An 18399-nucleotide genomic window follows, 5' to 3' on the forward strand; every position below is an offset into this window, starting at 1 on the left:
ATTTTCAGTCCTTTTATGTTGAAGGCTGTTTATATGAGTATATACATTTGCCAAACTCTTTGGGTTATACAGTTAAAATCTATGCATTTTATTATATTTAAATTATAAATCAAGAAAATTGATTTAAACAATAAGATAGGAGCATAAATGAGAATATTTCTTAATGATTCATTTAAATTCTACTCTTTCAGAGTAATTAATTCCCATTCTCCTTATGCTAACTTGACCTATACTAGGGGAATCTTTGCAAATTTTTTTGTTTTGGAATTTTGAGTAAGATAAGAAAACTTAACTATACTCTTTCCAATCTAATGATGGGACAGGATGGTAAAAGGACATTTTTGATGAAAAACAGTTTGTAATCATTAAGTAAAATGTAGTTTTTCTGTTAATTTTTATTAGTAGAATAAAACTTGCTTATTATTTAATAAATGTATATAGAAGTATGGGAAGAAGCTCAAACAATCTTTTAGTCCCCTCTTACCTTCCAGAAGTACTGTAAACATTTTGGTACTAATCTTTCCTAGACATTTTGTTAAATGCATACATACAGTACTTAAAAAAAACACAACACAAAATGAAGGGGACATATGTAATACTTTCAATGATAAAGTTAAAAAAACACAAAAAATGAGATTATGCTATGTCTTTATTTTTAAGAAAGCTTTTAATTAATGTATGCATACATTGAGAAAAGTACACAAGAAAATTTATCACAACTTGATAAACTTTTACAAAAGTGAAAAGATTGGTAATTCAGCATCAATATCAAGAAATAGCCCTAGCTGGTTTGGCTCAGTGGATAGAGCACTGGCCTGCAGACTGAAGGGTCCCAGGTTCAATTCCAGTCAAGGCACATTCCTGGGTTGCGAGCTCAATCCCCAGAAGGGGGCGTGCAAGAGGCAACTGATCAATGAATCTCTTATTGATGTTTCTATCTCTTTCTCTCCCTGCCTCTCTGAAATCAATAAAAATATGTTAAAAGAAAAAAGAAATAGAACATCACCATGAACTGTAGATGACCTCCTAAATCCCCTTTACTTCACTACTCTTCCCACTGCAGGATCCCCACTAGTCTCCTGTTGTGTATTCTAACACCAATGTTTGGTTTTGCCTATTTTTGAAATGGAATCTATCTATCTATCTATCTATCTATCTATCTATCTATCTCCAATATAATAAAACCCTAATATGCAAGTTGACCTAATGGCAGAATGTCCGGTCACTATGACACGCACAGACCACCAGGGGTCAGATGCTCAATGCAGGAGCTGCCCCCTGGTGGTAAGTGTGCTCCCACAGGGGGAGTGCTGCTCAGCCAGAAGCCGAGCTCATGGCTGGCGAGCGCAGAGGAGATGGCAGGAGCTTCTCCGATCTCCGTGGCAGCACTAAGGACCCCCAAGGGGTCATGGACTGTGAGAGGGCATAGGCTAGGCTGAGGGACCCCTCCCCCCCAGTGCATGAGTGTCATGCACCAGGCCTCTAGTATATATAATATCCCCTCATATAATAAAGAGGTAACATGCAAATTGACCCTCACACCGTCACAAGATAGCTGCCTATGACCAGGCCAGCAGGGGGTTAGTGAGGGATGACCAAACGACTGAACAAGCAGGCTGCATGGGGCAACTAGCCCGGCAGGGAGGGGGGGCAGTTAGGGGCAACCAGGCCGGCAGAGGGAGGCAGTTGGGGGCGACCAGGCTGGCAGGGGGGTTAGTGAGGGATGACCAAACGACTGAGCAAGCAGGCTGAGTGGGGCGACCAGCCCGGCAGGGCGGTCAGTTAGGGGCGAGCAGTCTGGCAGGGGGGCAGTTGGGGGTGATTAGGCTGGCAGGGGGTCATTGAGGGGCAACTAGGCTGTTGGGGGGGGCAGTTGAGGGCAACCAGGCTGGCAGGGGGGGCCAGTTAGGGGTGACCAGGCCAGGAGAGGGCAGCAGTTGGGGGTGACCAGGCCAGCAGGGGGGGCAGTAAGGGGTGACCAGGCCATTGCGGGGGGCATTTAGGAGCGACCAGGCAGGCAGGCAGGTGAGTGATTAGGAGCCAGTGGTCCAGGATTGTGAGAAGGATGATTGGGGATAAGGCCTAAACCGGCAATCGGACATCCCCCAAGGGGTCCCGGATTGAAGAGGGTGCAGGCTAGGCTGAGGGTCCCCCCACCCCCCGCATGCACAAATTTTGTGCACCGGGCCCCTCCCTCCTCTCTCTCTCTCTCTCTCTCTCTCTCTCTCTCTCTCTATATATATATATATATATATATATATATATATATATATATTTGTGTTTGGCTTCTTTCACTCAGAATTATGTTTGTGAGATACTTTCAGTGGTGTGCTAGTAAATCTACTCTGCCAAGGAGGGGACAAATCCTGATTTGTACATTTTCTGATTCCCATTATTCAAATTCTCCCACCATAGCAGATTTCAAGCTAACAACATGATGTAACTGAACATGCAGTTGGAAAGAGATGCCCATAATTGCCTCTTATAATCTTGTAGGAGCAGTCTTCCACATACCATTGGACCATATTTCACTAAACTTTTTTTTAAAATATATTTTATTGATTTTTACACAGAGGAAGGGAGAGGGATAGAGAGTTAGAAACATCAATCAGCTGCCTCCTGCACACCCTCTACTGGGGATGTACCCACAACCAAGGTACATGCCCTTGACCAGGATTGAACCTGGGACCCTTTAATCCGCAGGTCGACGCTCTATCCACTGAGCCAAACCGGTTAGGGTTTTTTTGTTTGTTTGTTTTTGTTTTTGACCATATTTCCCATGTAGCAATAATTCATTCATTCTCAGTGCTATGGACTAACCAATTGTACAAATATGCTGTAATTTATTTATCCGTTCTCTTCTTGACAGACATCTAGAATGTTTCCAATTATTAGCTATTAGAAAGTGTGCATCTATGAAGATTCTTCTTTTTTCTTCTTTTTTTTTAATTATGAAGATTCTTTTGCATATCTATTGGAGGTCATATGTATTTATTTCAGTGTATATTTATCTAGAGGTCACAAGTATGTTTATGTTTAGCTTTAGAAAATGGGCCTACTTTTTATGTACACTCTTACCAGCAGTGTATATGAAATTCTAATTCCTCCACATTTTTATCAAATAAATTGAATTCCCCTAATGCAGTGGTCGGCAAACTCATTAGTCAACAGAGCCAAATATCAACAGTACAACGATAGAAATTTCTTTTGAGAGCCAAATTTTTTAAACTTAAACTTCTTCTAACGCCACTTCTTCAAAATAGACTCGCCCAGGCCGTGGTATTTTGTGGAAGAGCCACAATCAAGGGGCCTAAGAGCCACATGTGGCTCGCGAGCCACAGTTTGCCGACCACGGCCCTAATGGATCATGAAATGGAACAGATTTTTCTATGTTTGCTGCCCATTTGCACTTCTGTTTTTTTAGAGTGACTATTCAAATGTTTTGTCAAATTTTTTACTGGATATTCTACTTTTTTTTTTCTTTTTGTTTTGTAGAAAGTTATATATTTAATGTATGCCTAAAATTTTAAAATTTGTTTGTTTTACTCAATAATGCAGACTTTTATATCAGTGCATAAATTACCTCCTTTGTTATTTTTAGTAGCTTTACTATATAATATTTTAAAGAATAGTTGTGAAAAGTGGAATTTTTATTTTTAAGCTTACCAAAAATTTAATATATTGAATCAAAGCTGAAATCTGTCCTGGAAAGTAACACCAGAAATTTTGTTGTGATTACACATTGAAAAGGAAAGAGTGGCCCTTAAGTACTTGAACAATGAAAAGGCATTCTCCACACAGAGGAAGTAGAAAGGGCCTTTTATTCCACACATAGCAGGATAATCATAGCATGTTAGATTTTAGTGTGGCAAGAAGCAAGATGAATGTGATTTGTAAGGGGCAAAATGAAAACTGTTGAGATTGGTTTGAAATATAAAAGTAAGTACTCAGCCGGAAGCTGAGTGGGAAGAAACATAGGTAAAGGTCATAGTTTTGAAGGTCCTTAATGGAAATTCTGAGAAAAACATGTTATTAAGAGCTAAACTGAAAGGAATTGAATGAGCATATATCTAAAGAAATATCTTCTTCAAAGCTCTTGAGAGAATATGTGGAACAGAAACTGAAGGAAGGTTCAGTTAAAGTGCATTTTTATTGGGGAGAGAGGAGTGTGAATTGGAAACACGTTTCATTGTTTATTTCAAACTAGAAACGAACAGAATCTCTGTGGCTTGATTTTTACTTAAAAAAAAAATTGGAACCCTTGTACACTGTTGATGAGAATGCAAAATGGTATAGAATCTGTGGAAAACAGGGTGAAGTTTTCTTAAAATCTTTTATTTTAAATATATTTTTATTGATTCTTTTAGAGAGAGAGGAAGGGAGAAGGATAGAGAGATAGAAACATCTATGAGAGAGGAACATGATGGATTGGCTGCTTCCTGCATGCCCCCCACTGGAGATTGAGCCCACAACTGTGGCATGTGTCCTGAATGGGGATTGAACTAGCAACTTTTTGGTTCCTGGGTCGATGCTCAACCGCTAAGCCACCCCCGCCGGACCTTAAAATCTTAAAAAGAACTGCCATATAATTCAGCAATTTCACTTCTGGGTATATATCTGGAAGAATTGAAAGCAGGATCTCCAAGCAATATTACTACTGCCATGTTCATTGCAGCCCTGTTCACAACAACCAGGATGTAGGAACAACCTAAATGTCCATGAAAATGTGCTATATACCTTCAATGGAATATTGTTTATCCTTTAAAAAGAAGGAAATCCTGCAATATGCAAAGCAACAACATCAAGCTGAACCTTGAGGACATGATGCTAAATGAAATAAGGCAGTCACAGAAGGAAAATACTGCTTGCTTCTATTTATGTGAAGTATCTATACTAATAATAGGATAATATGCTAATTAGACCAGACATCTTCTGGACATCCTTCCGGACGTCCTTCTGGACAAAGCCATGGTGGCAGGGGCTGAGACAGGGGCGGTTAGGGACGACCAGGCCAGCAGAGGAGGGCAGTTAGGGGTGACGAGGCAGGCAGGTGAGCGGTTAGGAGGCAGCAGTCCCAGATTGCAAGAGGGATGTCCAATAGCTGGTTTAGGCCTGATCCCTATGGGATCGAGACAGGCCAGACATGCCCTGGAGCCCTCCCATGATCCCTCCCTGGCTGGCCAACCTCCTGCGTCCCTCCCTAGCCCCAATCGTGCACCGGTGGGGTCCCTTGGCCTGGCCTGTACCTTCTCACAATCCAGGACCCCTCGGGGGATGTCAGAGATCTGGTTTCAGCCCAATCCCCACAGGCCAGACCGAGGGACCCCACTGGTGCATGAATTCATGCACTGGGCCTCTAGTCTAAAATAATCAGAAGCAAAGAATATAATGGTGGTTACCAGGGAGTTGCTAATCAGGGTTGTACAATTTCAGTTTTGCAAGGTTAATAAGCTCTAGATATCTGGTGCACAACATTATGCCTATAGGTAATATTGTGCAGTATCCTATTTAATAGAAACATGCAAATTGACTGTACCTCCACTACACCCACAAGTCATGCCCACCAGCCAATCAGGAGAGAATTAACCCAGCCAAGATGGCAGTTAATTTGCATATCCAGGCACAGAGCGAAGACTGAAGATAGCGTAGAAGGAAGCCAAGTGCTGCAGAAGGGATCGAAGCTGCGGAGAAGCAAGCAAGCAGGGCGGGGGAGAAGGGAGGGAAGCAGGCGGGGCAGCGGAGACCGCCGCAGGAAGCCCTATTGCAGGAATCTTCCTGCAATGGGCCTCTAGTAAATTATAATACTGTTTTGTATACTTAAAAATATGTTAAAAGGGTAGCTCTCACGTTAAGTATTCTGACTACAGTAAAAAAAAGTAGATGGAAATTCTAAAAACAAGTATCTAAAAGGCCCAAATTATAACCAAGATAATAAATTAATGAAAATTTAGCTTCTAAAATGTTAAATCTTAGATTCATTTAGGTTATTAACCTAATAAAAAAATGAACAACAGCAACAACAAATATTGAAAAGACACAAAGATTCACAAATGCAAATATGCCAAGTATATCTTCTCTAAGTTGCGACTTTAAAATCATACATACTTGATTGTAAATCTGTCTCAGTTACATACACAATTATAGGTAAAGTGTTCAATTTTACCCCCTTTTACAATCTCTACCACTCCACTTGAAAATGCTCTTTTCAAGGCAATGGCCAATTCCTCTCTCTCTCTTTCTTTCTCTCTCTTTCTGTGAAATAAGTGAATTTGGTGGAACTGTATAACCATGCAAGTTATCTAGATCCAGAAGACATCTGTTCCTACCAAATAGAAAAAGCATGACAAAAGTGTAGGTTTCCATGAAGATCAGAAGTATTTAGACTTATCTAGGAAGATATCCTATATAATAAAAGCCTAATATGCAAATCGACTGAACAGTGGAACGATTGGGGAAACGACCAGTTGCTATGATCCGCACTGACCAACAGGGGGCAGATGCTCAACGCAGGAGCTGCCCCCAGCCCACAGGCCCCAAGCCAACCAAGGCGGGTGTCAGTGGGAGCCCCTTGATTGCCCCGCTGGTCACCCTGCAGAGGGAGGCGACCGGCGGCAGTGGGGTGATCAGGGGGCAGGGCCAGTTGGCAGGGTGGCGGGGGTGATTGGGAGGGGATGGGGCGGCGGTTGGGGCGGGGCTGGTGAGTGGGTGGCACCAGGCCAGCCAAAGTGGGTGCCAGTGGGGGTCCCCAATCACCCACCGGTCACCCCACAGATTGGCCCTGATCGCCGGCCAGGCCTAGGGACCCTACCCATGTACAAATTTGTGCATTGGGCCTCTAATTTTAAATAATATAAGAACCAAAGAAAATCAAATCCAGTGATATAATTACCAGAGTAGGGTTGCAGAGTCTTGTGAGAAGAAGAATTAGTTAATATCTAAACTTTAGCATGAAATCTACAAGGATTATAAGATCTATAAGATTATTTAGTGAGTTGATATAGTTACTGTGTCACAGGCATATATGTCAGTATCCCAGATCATGTAAATAATGCAAATTTCAAACATCTAAGAGTGTCCTTGAAGACTCTGTGCTGACACCAATGTTTCCCTTATGAGAAAGCATATTATATTTCTAATTATTTAGATTTAAACATAGAAATGGTAAGTAATTAAATCTATTAATTGTAAAAAATGTATGCATATTTAGTATTTCAAAAAAATGTGATGTCTAATTTTTTGGAGAATTTGGCCTACTCAATTAGCTTTGATTCTAATATAAGCTGTATAATACAATAATTGAGTTTATCTTTTGGGTCTTAAATTCAAATTACTTACTGTATTTATATGCAGTTTTACTGGAATGGATAAAATAGTTAAGATTCCCTGTAATTATAACATGAATGTATTACACTTATAAGAATTAATTTTAAGTACTTGAGAGGTTTGTTAGACAGACGATTGAAGTGACTAAAAATTAATAGACTAAATTAAATGTATAAGTGCATTTAAAATGTTTGACAGTATTTAAATAACTAAGTGGGCATAATAAGACTAAAATTATAAATGTTAAAATTTGTTAGATTTATAAGCAAAATAAGATATCTATGCTAAATTAAATTTAAAATTTTAATTTCAGTCAACCAAATGTTGATTATCAAAATCAAAGTAAAATTCTGAATAGTTTTTTCCAAAAATGTCCTCAAGGACATTTAAAAAAAAAAAAAGTGTCACAGTGTAGACACTCAGAGTTTAGCAAATTTAACTGGTAGTTCTCCAGTAACACTTTCTCTTCTAGACACTGTCACTCCTTTCATATTGCCATTCCTTCTCAGTCTCCTGGCCAACTCCTCCTTTACCAGCCCTTTAAATGTGGGGGTGTCTCAAGGCTCTGCCTTGGCCCTGTGCTCTCTTCTTTCAGTAATATTTCTTAAGAAATTTCAAATTCTGTCTCTGGCAGAAACTGGCTAGAAGTTCACCAAACACATTTCCCTGTTTCCTAGGCATATAGATAGAGACTAAAAAACCTCAATTCTATTCTGAATCTAGGCAGGCCCATATTACTGTGTAAGAGCTAATAAAATGTGGGAGGAATTGATACCAGAAGAATTAGTGGGCCAGATTTCCCAGGCACTAGTGGGAATGAGGTGGAGGTTCTCGGGGCAGAGCTGAAATAAGCATTTTCAGAAGCCCCCACAGGAAGATGGGATGTGGAACCCATTTCTCAGGTTCCTTAGTCCCCTGCCCCTTAAGCCAATCCTGAAAAAGGTGCAGCTGGGGTTCCAGCAGAGCCGGAAACAAGGCCAGTGTCCAGAGTTTCTGTTCCATGTTGCAGCCAGGTATTCAGGCCAGATTAAAATCTATTAACCCATGTGTGGAGCCCTACATGGGCATGAGCCATGTGGCCACAGGAGAGTGTGTCCCTGCAGCAGAAGTCCCAAGATGGTTCAGCAGGTGTGAGAAAGAGAGGGGAGAGTGAACTTCTTTGTTTGGAAGTTTATATATTCAGGTTTCCAGCACTTGCAGCAGCCACGCCCATCCTGGCCAATTACCTGTTTTCAGGTGTGATTGACAGGCAAGCACCTTCCCATGTCACAGACCTGGCTGGGCATGCCTCTAAACTGCCTTTGTCCAGTGTCTTCCCCCATCAACCAGTGGGGAACAGACTTGGACAGTGTTAAATGTAGATTTTTGGCAAAGCTTCATAAATGGCATGCCTACATCTAGTCTTCCCTTTCCTCCTTTCCTGTTAAATAATAACCAGGTAATTACAATGGCATCAGAATGATGCATGTCACTGCTAAACCTAGCCCTTAAAAACTTCCTACACAATCCTCCACTCTCTCTTTTCACCACAACCATTGCCTGAATGCATGGGATCTATCAGAGGAGTCAGAAGCCCTGAAGGATGATATAGCCTCAAATGGAAAAATCATCAATTCCTGAATCAGTGTGTGGAGGAGTGACCAGCAATCAAGAATGCCCAGTTGGTCCAGCCAATGTTGCTCAGTGGTTAAGCATCAAAACATGAACCAAGAGGTCCCTGGTTCGATTGAGGGCACATGCCCAGGTTGTGGGCTTGATCCCCAGTAGGGGGTGTGCAGGAGGCAACCTATCAATGATATTTCTCTCTCATTGATATTTCTATCTCTCTATCCCTCTCCTTTCCTCTCTCTCTAAAAATCAATAAAAAACATATTTTAAAAAAAGAATGCCTAGCTGGACTTGAGAGAAGTGAAAAATAAACTATTTTTTTAACTCAACAAATTTATTTGTTACAGAAGCTGGTGTCACTAAATATCACTGATCTTAATAGAATCGTTCATTTTTTCATGTTTATTGTCAGCCTAGACTTCACCCCCAAGATCCAGAATTAAATACTGACTTGCTTAATTGAGATCTCCACCTGGAAGTGTACTAGGCCACTCAAACTTCACATGGGCAAAGAAAAGTTGGTCTACTACCCACCCATATTAATCAGGGTTCTACAGACATAGAACCAATAGGATATATAGGAACTGATGGTTATGGAGCCCAGGAAGTCTCACAATCTGTCCTCTGCAAGCTGGAGAATGGAAAGCCAGTGATATAATTCAGTCCAAGTCCACAAGCCTGAGAAGGGCTGTGTATGTGTATATGTGGGGGAGTCTCTGGTGTAAGTCTCTAATCCTGAAGTCCTGAGAACTAGTTGCTCCAATCTCAGAGGGCAGGAAAAAATGGACATCCCAGTTCAAGAAGTGGAAGAGGGAATTTACCTTTCCTTCACCTTTTTGTTCTATTACTGACTCAATCACATTGCTGAGGGCAGATCTTTACTCAGTCTACTAAATCTAATGCCAGTCTCTTCCTGAGATATCCTCATAGACACACCCAGAAATAATGTTTTACCAGCTATCTGGGAATTCTCCAGTCCAATCAGGTTTACACAAAATTAACCATCATCCCACCCCAACAAATTTTCTCTCCACCTCCCAACCCCACCCCAACTTCTTGGCAGGCTTCCCTGTCTGCCCTATCTGACAACATTCACCATTGTTCTTCAGGATAAAAACCTAAGTCATTCTTTATCCATTCATTTATGAAATATTTACTGAGTATCTTTTATGCACCAGGAGCTATGCCAGATGCAGCAGATATGATAGTAAACAAAGTAGCCTTGGTTCCTGCTCTTTTGCTCATGCCCTACTACTTGTGTTCTCCTAAAAAAAAAATAGATCATATCCATCTCTTGCATGAAAATATTTGTCTTTATCCTTTTTTCCCTACCAAATGAAGTTCTTTTTGTTGATTGTTCATCTTCACCCGAGGCTATTTTTTCCATTGATTTTAGAGAGAGTAGAAGGGAGAGGTAGAGACAGAGAGCAACATTAATGTGAGAGAGACTCATCGATTGATTTCCTCCCACACACACCAGAATCCAAATTGTATTTCTGGGAAAATGCACCTGCTCAGATGGCTTAAACTTGTAATATTTGTGAAGAAGATTTTGAAGACATTTTATTCATCTAATTTCCAAATAGCTTTTCCTCCCCCCCTTTTTTTTTCTTCCTTCTGATAAAAGTTACCTCCATGAAATTTTCAAAATAATGGCCCTTGGTTCTTTGGGAAGACCAAGTAGAACATTAACATCTCAAATATATAAAGAAAAAAAAAATGCAGGTTCCTCCCAGAAGGACTTTTTTAAAATTTTTAAATTTTAAAATCTTTATTGTTGAGGTATTACTGGTGTGCCTTTATTCCCCCCCATTGCTCCCCTCCACTCAGTTCTCACCCCACCCCAGGTCTTCACCACTCTATTGTGTGTGTCCACCGGTAATGCATATATGCATGTAAGATCTTTGGCTAACATCTTCCCAACCCCCCTACCTCCTTCCCTCTGATATTCATTAGTCTGCTCCATGTTTCCATGCCTCTGATTCTATTTTATTCACCAGTTTATTTTGTTATAGAACAGAAAGAGTGTGTCCATCCAGCACTCGCAGAGCCAAACACTAAACATGGAAAATTGCAATGGAGAAATATTGTGTATTTTCTTATGAATGTTGCCACCCTGGAGAACAGGAAGCTAATGCTCAAAAGCCTGAATGCTCTGATGGCATGCAGGTTATGTTAATGGCAAACAGCAACAGATTTTAGACCTTGGTCCCTGAGTTTGGCTAAGAAAGAATTCAAAGGCAAGAACTCAAATATAAGCTATAGTTTATTTAGAAAGTCACAGAGGAAGAAGTGAGTCTGCTGGGCTGCATGGACACAGGAAACAAGTTACAGAGGCAAAAGAAGGGCTCTTGGAGCTTAGGAGAAAGAAGCAAAGGTGTGTACCTTGAAGTGGGGAAAGGGGAAAGGTGTGGCATGTGAGATAGAAAGCAGCACTCTGGCTGGGTTCTTTGTCTTAAGGGATTTTATCTGCTCTCCAAAGGCTGGGACTTTAGGGGAGGCCTTGGGAGGATTTCAGTATAATATTCATCAGCTTTCCAGGTGTCTTCTTTTAAGGTCATGGTCTCTACTGATTGGTTGACGCTAGAGTAAGGAGTCATTAGTCATTGCAACTGGTCCCAATGCCAGCCATGGTATTGCCTTCTCTAATTTTGCCGTGTTTCTGGGCCTAGTGCTGAATCATAATTGAGGCCTAAATGTTATCTCTAGTTTGATCAAAACTCTGTCTCTGTAGCCAAAGACCCAAAGCTTTGTTCCTAAGATTATTTGATGCTGGTCAAACCTCATTGTCCTGAGGGCTTAATGCTCAAGGGAGTGGTCATGCAAATGCTTGTATTGGAGTCATATGAGGCTATTCTCTGGCCTCCTTGTTCCTCCTCCTAGAGGGTTTACCCATATCTAGTGACATGCCAGGGGAGAAAACATCAAGGAAGGGTCTGAACCACATGACCAGTGATATAAAATGTCAGACTGTCTAAACTGTATTACCATGCAGTGATGTGCTAAGGGAGGAAAGGTCACCCTGGCGGGAGGTTCTACGCTACAATAACTTGTTTTCCCATTGCTAGGCACCAGGGCCTTCATTATGGTGGCCTTCTGTATCTGGCCTATGGTTCCTACTCAGCTCATGTCCATCTAAATGTCTACTATTTCAGTTACAGATTATATTGGGCAAAATCACAAGACATCATGAGTTAGGGGTTTGGAATCCTGCTGGGAGCTGATTGGTTGGAGGTGAGATAAGAGTAATCAATAATTTCTTCAGGCCTTAAGAATAGTTCTGAGGCCTTTTCTGGCATCCCTGTGTCCAGTCTCATAGGAAAGTAGCCAAGGGGTTGTTCCACCTTAGGGCTCAGGAACTGAAATGTAACTTGGGTTGAGATGTTATATTTAGTTTGCCAGAAGTCTGGACTTTGTGGCCATTACTCAGCTATGGTTCTCCCCTTTCATCTTGTTATATATCCTGAGAGCTTGGCTTTATGACTAGTGAGAAAATTTTCTCTCTGGCCTCTATCATTCAGCGGATGTACTTGCCAAGTCAGATCTTGCTCTCTACCTAGCCATCACAAGCTCTCAAGGAATTTTCTGTGTCTATTCTGTTCCTCCCAGAGATGCCCGTTAGATGATGGATATGCATCTGGCAGGCAGATGAATAGGCTGTGGATCCAAGCTTAGGGAATTTTAAATTTTATTCTGTTCAAAGGGGGAAAGCACATTATTCCCTATGTTTTGGAACAGCTGATAAAGACAGAGTTCTTCATCTTTCTTTGGCTAACTCTGGGAGTAAACTTTGTTTGAGTTACATCTTATTCTACTTTCCTTTGGGGATACTTCTTGCATCCATAGTATTGGCTTGAGTAGCTATAGATCCTACAATTAAGGCCAGACAATGGATTCTTTTAATTAGAAAAACTTCTAAATCAAAAATAAATAACTAAACTTTTTTCTTATAGAGTTCTCATTGTTATATTAGCTAGTCATTAAGATTCTCTTAATCAGATGCAAGAACAGAAATTGGAACAAAAATCAGTCTACTCATTTCCCTTCCTATTTGCCTTTATCTTTTGCAGATATTGTAAAAATCTGGACATTAAAAATACAATTGCCCTGCACTTAAGAAGAAAAATGAAAGAAAAAGAATGGCAAACTATTACTCAAAGACAATCTAAAAAATTTATATTCTAAGAACTTGGCTAGGTAGCTGTCAGAATGGAAGCTCTAAAATACGGTCAGATGGAAATGTGAGCTAAACTCCATTTATGACTAGGGTCCTACCAAACTGCTTCCATTTTCAAGGAAATTATAATATAAAGTAATAATGGCTACTATAATGAGGAATGTGCTAATTAGGGGAAAAATTGGCTAAATAAAATAAACATTGATGGAGTTAACACAAATGTTTTAGCATGGCAGTACCAACGGCTAAATGAGCCAAATTGACCCCATATTGGTTCCCCAAAATTTAAGGGTCCCAAATAAGTCTGTTCTATTTACTTGCGTACAGAGATATTTAAAAGACTGGTATAAAGTGATTACAATGAGAAAGCTAACCTGCAATCATTTGGGGCAATCATCAGGCTAGTTAAATCGAGTTTAAGATTGATAACAGGGCCAGCCAGAATCTCTTAGCTAAACCCCTTGCTGGGGACCCAAAGTCTCTTTACTCTTTTTTGTTGTTTTGTGGGTTTTGTTGTTAATCCTCACCCTAGGATATTTTTTTTTCCCTTCGATTTTTAGAGAGAGTGGAAGGGTGGGGGGAGAGACAGAGAGAGAGAAACAGCTATTGGTTGCCTTCTGCACACACACTGACTGGGGCAGGGGATCTGAGCCTGCATCCCAGGTATGTGCCCTTGACCAGAATCAAACCTGGAACCCTTCAATCCAAGAGCTGATGCTCTAACCACTGAGCCAAGCCAGCTAGGGCTCTTTTTACTCTTGAGCTAAAATTATGAGGAGATAGAGAACTCCTTGATATGGGAATTTTTGAACTGTGGTACCAAAACCCATTGGTGAAGCTCTTACTCAGCCTACAATTAGACTGAAAAAAAAAAAAAAGAAAATGTAAGAATTGATAAGATTATAAAAATTGAAATGTTTATGTCAACTTTAATGGATTGCATCTCTTCTACCTGATTGCATTGTGGAAATAAGACCTTGTGTCTCACTGGGGAACTGGGACATGAAGGCTGTCATTTCTTTCACTGACTTTCAGAGGGAAAGACTCAACAAGATAGTAACCCTTGTATTCACTTGGGTTCACTGAATTGTTTAAAACTGCCAGAAATATTTACTATTTGTCTCAGCTGAAACATGATGAGACATTTGAAAAGATTTAATAACTTTTTTTAATCAAAATTTTCGCCAAATTGGAAACTAATGCCAGAATCTGATAGGAATTTTTATTTTGATCCCCCTCCCTAAGCTAAATAAAACTATATACCCAGAGGGAAAGAAGCAAATTAGAGATTATGTAGTTACACATGTAGATCAACCTATGATGTCACTTAAATTTCAACCCAAATTTTGAGAGATATTGTAATCTTACAAATCTTTGTGAAACCAGAAATGCAGCTCTAGATGCAGTTGAAGTCCACCTGTTTTTGTCGTCCCCAATTCCTAAGACTGAAAAAAAAAAGGGGCGGGGGAACACTAGTGTGTTTTTAAAAACACAAACTGCTTCTATGGCTCCAAGACTCATTTGTCAAGGTTAAGTACATATAGTAAGTGCTTTCTTCACAAATATTAGCAACATTCAATTTTTCTTTTGTGCTATGAGGAAATATATATATATATTTCTAGAAATTATGAAATGTGTTTATAGATGTATCAATCTAAAGAGTACTGGCAAGGGAGAGGGAGGGAGAGATAGAACATTAATGAGAGAAAAATATGGATCAGTTGCCTCCTGCACACTCCCTACTGGGGATCAAGCCCACAACCTGGGTGTGTGCCCTGACCAGGAATCAAACTAGTGACGTCTTGGTTCATAGGTCAATGCTCAACCATAGAGCCAGCTTGGCTTCTCTTACCCTTGCTGTCAAAATTTCAGTGCCCAGAATGTACAAACCCAAAGTATGCAATAATAATAATAATAAATTCTCCTATCTATTAAAATATGAGCTAGCACAAATATCTATCCCACTTGCTTATTAATCCAAATTAGTTTCTTCTGTGCAGAGTTTTAATTGAATGATAGAGTTTATCTAGCATGACAAATTCCAGAAAGGGGTCTTTCTGTCAATAACTTATTCCATCTTCTGATAATCTCTTAAGGGCAACAGCTCTGATTCAAATGTAAAGTCAACAATAAAAATGGAAAGGGATAGAAATATTTATGGCCTTATTTCTCTTCAGTTGAAGGAAGGGAAAAGAGAAACTTAAAAATGAGAATACTACTCTGGCCTTTTAAAAATCTTGGATTTACACCCCATTATATAGCACCATGTTTCCCCAGAGACTCTGAATGAAGGGTATAACTCAGTGATGTTACATATCTATGACAGTAAATATACTAGTCTTGCAAGGCCCAAGCTGTGGGGACTGCTATTTAGTGGAACTAAAACATCCAGCTGCCTATATTTAACACATTAAGTGCCCAGCCTGTTTTGTCTTCCGGACAGAAAGTATAGTGTCAGTCATCGGTGACTGACTGGGCGCTTAATGTGTTAACAAATCTATATATATAAAAGCCCAAGTGACAGGCCAACTGGCCTGCTGGTAGCTATGACACGCACTGACCACCAGGGGGCAGACACTCAATGCAGGAGCAGAAACTACAGGCATGGAAACATGGAACAGACTGATGAATCTCAGAGGGGAGGGGGAAGCTTGGGAAGAGATTAACCAAAGATCTTATATGCATACTAGAGGCCGGTGCACAGATTTGTGCACCTGTGGGGTCCCTTGGCCTGGCCTGTGGGGATTGGGCCAAAACTGGCTCTCTGACATCCCCCAAGGGGTCCTGGATTGCAAGAGGGAGCAGGCCAGGCTGAGGGACCCCACTAGTGCATGATTGGGGCCAGAGAGGGATGTGGGAGGTTGGCCACAGTGCACCGGCCCTCTAGTAATAATGATAATAAAGGCAGACTTATCTTATATTTGGTTACTTAGCTTGACTATAAAAAATTACACTTTCCTGGAATACTCCCTACTTATGCCTAAACACAAAACACACTAATTGCACCTTTGGGGAAGGAACAAACTTTTTCTCAACCCTCAAGGTTCTTCTGGCTTGTCCAATAATTGAATAGACATGAGACAGATTAGCAAGAGAAAATTATATATATATATATCTCCTGCATACATGGGAGAGTCAGAGACCCCACATGCAGGAGAAGTGGTAAAGTGATTGCTACCTGATAAGGTGGTTCTTATTAGTTTTTGAAATTTTCTTTAATGTATTTTCCAACATTACACAGTTCCCCATTGGATACAAATGGTGCTCGATATGGATGGCACACCCTGGAGTTGTTCACCTTTGGGCCTAGTCTGGTATAAATACTTTATTTTATTTTATTTTAGTAATCCCTTAACCAGCAATGCCTATGATACTCATTTTTTATTCTGGTTGGTTGGATTTTTCTTTATTGCTTGGCCTAAATTATGCAAATCCTCTTCTATTTGTCTTCACAGTATGTTCTTTTACTATACCCTTCTGAATTCTGTTTCTTTGTACTGAAAATAAATTAACCATACACATACATAATTTTCAAAATTCACCGTATATACCCTGGTGTGTATATATGCAGGGTAACTCCCTTTTCATTCTCTGCCTTCTGTTTCTCCCTGTGTGAGTTGACCAGTGTTGTGCCTACACCTTATACTCTTCATAGAAAAAGTATATTATTCATGGAGATCTCAAGTGAAAAATTTCCTCACATTGCACGGAAATGTGGATGCCTGGCACTTCCCGTATAACTGCATTTAATATCTTCCTTTTGAATTAGTTTAGAATTATTTTTGGTTAATCACTTTTGCTCCACAACATGTTAGGGAAGCATGCTAATTTAACACATCTTCCCTATATCCTTTTATATTTTTCATTTGGTTGTACTTTGTGAATCTTTTGTAAGCCACCTCAAATTATTTTTTTATTTGGACTGAGTATAAAAATGTGTCACTTCTGTGCTTCTATCTACCTATTATATGTTGAATGTTTTCCCCAAAAAATTTATATTGACATCCTAACCCCCAGTTCTTTAGAATGTGACCTTCTTTGGAGAGAGGGTCTTTACAGAGGAAATGAAGTGAAAACAAAGATCATGAGGGTCAGCCCTAGTTCAGCATGACTGGTATCCTTATAAAAGGGGAAATTTGGACATAGACATTCATAGAAGGAGATGCATTGTGAAGAAGAATGCAAAGATCAGGGTGATGCTTCTACATAGTAAGGAATGCCAATGACTGTCAACAAACCTCCAGAAGATAGAGTAGGAGCACAGAACAGGTCCTTTTCTCAGAGCCTCGGAAGGAACCCACCCTGCCAACACCTTGGTTTTGGACTTCTAGCCTCCATAACTGTCAGACAATACATTTCTGTTTTTTAAGTCACCCACTTGTGGTATTTTGTTATAGCAGCCCTGGGAAAATAATACAGTGCTCTGATTAAAACAATATCTTGCCCAGATGATGTGGCTCAGTGGTTGAGTGTTGACCCATGAACCAGGAGGTCATGGTTTGATTCCTGGTCAGGGCACATGCCCAGGTTGCAGGCTCGATCCCCAGTAGGGGGCATGCAGAAAGCAGCCAGTTGATAATTCTTTCTCATCGATTTTTCTATCTCTCCCTCTCCCTTCCTCTCTCTGAAATCAATAAAAACATATTAAAAACAAAACAAAACAATATATTGTTAACTGCAGACTTTTTCTTTGGCATTTCTGTTCTATACTGGAGTATACATTCATCAAGAGAAGTAACCTAGCCTGTCACATTTTCTGTGGTAGTTTTGTAAGGGATATAAACTGTAAGACACAACTAAATTATTTTATCAAATATTTATTGAGTGCCTGATGTAAGTATGCAAGTCACTCAACCAGAATATGGGTCATACAGTGGTGAACACAGAGGGTGTTCTCTGCTCATGGAGCAAATAGTCTCAAAGACGACCGTGGGGTAGAGCATTAGGAGCATACACAAAGAAAATAATTGTACATTATGATCAATAGGTTGAAGGAAAAGAAGGCAAACAACATGTTATAACAGTAGTTTTATACATACAAATAGGTGATAATTACCAAATAGGAAAGAAACAGCTATGTATAAAGAATAGGTTGCACTGATAACCTTAGCCATGGGATGGTCTGGAAAGTCCTTCAAGTGAGAGAATTTGACCTCAGCTTACAAGGCACAGTTGATTTTGATGCAGGGTTGGGAGAGAGCCCATTTGCACTTGTCATGATGGGAAAGAGCAAGAACCTCTGGGTCACTAGTCTATTTGCCTGGAGCATAGAGAAATAGAATAACTAGAAT

Source organism: Eptesicus fuscus, chromosome 13 (assembly GCF_027574615.1).
Source record: "Eptesicus fuscus isolate TK198812 chromosome 13, DD_ASM_mEF_20220401, whole genome shotgun sequence".
Classification (NCBI taxonomy): Eukaryota; Metazoa; Chordata; class Mammalia; order Chiroptera; family Vespertilionidae; genus Eptesicus; species Eptesicus fuscus.